The following is a 4,091-nucleotide window of genomic DNA, read 5'->3' on the forward strand; positions in this document are numbered from 1 at the left end:
TCCCCCCATCTTCCCCACCCCGTTTTCTTTTTTCGTCCTCTCTCTCCCCATCGCGTCCTTCACCCTTTCCTGCTCGCCTCTTTTCCATGCGGACGCGTCGCTTCTTTTTTTCTTCGCGGCAGGAAACGCTATCGTGTCCCAGGCGCGCGCGCGCACAAAAAAAAAAGTAACGAAAAAACAAATCGAAAGCAACGCTTCGACGACTTTCGCGTTTTCGCGACTGGATCGATGCTAAGGATGCTTTTACGTTCGCCATAAACAATGGTTACGCGCGCGCGCGCGCGGTGGAGGATGGTTTTTATTTTATACGGAGACTGTGACGTCGGTGCTGCGCGACGAATCTTTTGTTTCGCTTCGATGTTTGGATATTGCTATAGTATGGTGAGGATTTATGGTTTATTTGGTGAGGGAGAGAGAGAAAGAGGTTTATAAATAATTCATTTAGAATTGAAGATTACGTGTAGTTTAATTGTTAATAGAGATTAACGAGTGAAGTAAGAATTAAGCGAGTGAGTTTAATAAATATAATAATAGATTTAATAAATGAATTTAGCATAAATTGATTTAGTAAATTGGTATAATAACTAAATTTACTAAATAAATTCGATAAATAAATGTAAATCTGATGATTAAAATTAATAAAGAAGTCCAATAAATGAATATTATAAATAAGTATATATATTAAGTAATGAGTTTAATAAATTTAATAATAGATTTAATAAATAGATTTAACAAGTGAATTTAGCAAATAAATTTAAGGAATAGGCTCAGTATATAAATATAATAACTAAAGTTATTAAATAATTTCAATGAATAAATTTGATAGATAAGTCTACTGACTAAATTTAATTAAAAGGTCCAATATAATAAATGAATATAAGTGAATTTAATGCATAGATCTAATAACTAAATTTAATAAATAAATCCAACAAGTAAATTTAATAAATATATTCAATAACTAAATTTACTATATAAATCCAATAATTAAATTTAATAAATTTTAATAAATCCACTAACTGAATTTAGTAAATTTCAATAAAACCAATAACAAAATTCAATAAATTTCAATAAATCCAATAACAAAATTCATTAAATAAATGTAATAAAATCAACGAATATTAACAGTCTCCATCAACAAATGATTCCTCTCATCAATCGTTCATTTTTAGCGACTGTCCTTTAATCGCCCTCGTGAATCATTTAATAGAATTAAAAATGGCGACCGACGGTCTTAATTCATCTTTGAAAACCTCGTGGAATAGTAAAAAGATCGCTCGAATAGATCAACGTCGGTTTCCCCCATAGAAGAAACAGCATCTCGGACGAGTTTATTGTGAAACACTGAAGAACATTGTCGGATTGAAGCATCAATAAAACGTTCTGTACAACAACGGAGTTTGTTATCCATTGATCCCATCTGGTTTTACGAGAGGGGGGGCACCCTATATATCACGATCCCGATTTCCTCCGCGTTTAATCGCTCTTCCACGCGTCGAGCAACAGGTGCCTTCGAAAGAAAGCAGAAAACCCGGTGAAAACCGCGCGGTCCGTTTCACCACGGACAATTTAATCGTCCGGGGTGGAACACGCCCTCGCATTTTATTGTCGATATAACGCGACAATTACTGCACGTCAACGTTAATAAAATAATTTGATGAATTTGGAATTTATTCGAGCGATTTCAGAATTCGAGCAATGTTCTAAGTCTGCGCAATATAACCTGGCAATTGTTACGTTTTTAATAATGTCATGCTATATAAGATAGTTATGTTTTTAGTATTTTATAATTTTGATTATTATATTATTCAGTTTCTGAGAGATGTTAACGCAGTGACGTCAATGTGATACTAAATAGCTTACTAAAAGTAGATAAATGTTAAATTTGTTGAACTCGTTTAAAGTTTGATATTAATTCTTGTAGATCCTAGAGAGTCTTATTAAATTATATTTAAACAATAATTGTGTGCGATGCAAGTTCTCGCACTAGTTATGTTGATTTACATTGCGATCATCAGTAATCTCATGATCACACGATATAATGAATTACAAAGCTATCATAAACTACCAGTTCCAATTACTGTTATTATCATTATTATTACTTATATTTATTCATTTAGTATCTACAGAACGAACCTCAAAGTTGCAGAGATAAACAAAACTAAATGAAATGAAATAATACATAATATAATTTATAATAATATAGTACAATGTAATATAATGTACTATGATGTAATATAATATACTACAATGTCATATAATGTACTATAATATAATATAATATATTACAATGTAATATAATATACCATAATATGATATAATATAATATAACATAATAATAGTTCTGAGATAAAAAAAGAACTGTCCACTACATTGATGGATCTAAAAAAAAGCTCCAAACAAACAAAAAACCCTATCCCCGCTTAGAATAAAAATAGCGAAGGACTCAAGATAAAACATCAAGAGACAATCATCAAGATAAATTCTTGAATAAATTAAAGATAATTCCTTGAATAAATCCCCTAAATAGAATGATCGTGTGATCAAAAAAACGAGAGAGCATCTCGGAAAATGCGCGACGAAAATATCTGCGATCTAACGAATACGGAATCAAATAAACCGATGATGATCCTCGCGATGAAGCATCGAAGGATCAAGGATCCTTCGCGGTCTGTCTCGCGACTCTTCGAGGTCCCGATGGGGCCCCATCGAAACACAATCCTCGTATCAGCAACGGAACGCCTGTTCCCCGCTCGATATTTACGATTTCTCTTTCGGTTTATTCAACGGAGAGCATTCCGTCACGGGTTACGCATCGGTGCGCTGCGCGAGACCGACGAAAAAACAGCCAAGAAGAATGCAAAGAGAGGCTAAGGAGAGGGCAAAGAGAACCCCATGAAAAGGCAAACAGTGGCTAGGAGAGAAGGGGAGAGAGAGTACCGGAGAGCCGGAGAGAAAGATCGAGACAGGAAAACAACGGGTCGTAAAGTCGTTAGGGGATGGGGGAGAGGTACGGGGGACAGGGAGCCGGGGAGATAAGGAGAGACAGACAATGAGAGAAAGAGAAACACAGAGAGGGAGGGAGAGAGAGAGAGATAGGAAAAGAGAGATGTAGACAGCAGAGTTGCGAAATATTTCATTCGGATGAGGGATAAAGGATAAAGGCTGACCAATAGAATTTGATTTGACGCTGTCGAAGGGTTATTTAATCGAGCGAGAATTTATCTGGACAAACATTTAGTCGATTAGTAGTATTTCAATCATTTTTAATAGTATTTTATTCGGCGATATCGAAGATTAAATATTTAAGTTTAGGTACAATTATATCTGGATTAAAATTGATACGAATATCGAATTTATTCGAGTTACGATTTATTCGTATAGGAATTCATATAGACAGTGATTTATTTAAATAATAATTATAGAATATACAGTGTCTTTTCATAGTTTATTGATTTATTTGTCTCATCTTTTTCGAATTATCCGAATAGCGAATTTTTCGGATGATTTGAATAGAGGGTTACACGAATAGAGAATTGTTCAAATTAATCGAATAGAGGATTATACGAATTCTTTCGAATTATTCAAATAAAGATGTCGTCGATTTATACGAATAAGAAATTATTCAAATACAGAATTGATTCGACTAAAGAATTTGTCGAATTATACGAATTCTTTTCGAATTATTCGAATAGAGAAATATACGAATTCTTTCGAATTCTTTACCATAGATAAAGAAGTTGTCGAGTTATTCGAGCAGAAAATTATTCAAATAAGAAATTGATTCGATTCAAGAATTTGTCGAATTAATTTGAATACAGAATCGGTCAAAGAAAGAATTTGTCGACTTATTCAAATAGTAAATTCTTCGAATAAAAAAATCATTCGATTTAAATAAAGAATTCTTCGAGTGAATAGAATAATTCATAACGAATATAATGAATTATCGAATAAATATTCGAAACAATGTATTATTATTCGAATAAGTATTCAGAACAATGTATGACGATATCCGAATGAATTATTCGAGTGAATATTCCGAACAATGAATTACTCGAATAAATATTTAAAACTATGAATTATTCGAATGAATA

The sequence above is a fragment of the Augochlora pura genome, chromosome 1, assembly GCF_028453695.1.
Source record: "Augochlora pura isolate Apur16 chromosome 1, APUR_v2.2.1, whole genome shotgun sequence".
NCBI lineage: Eukaryota > Metazoa > Arthropoda > Insecta > Hymenoptera > Halictidae > Augochlora > Augochlora pura.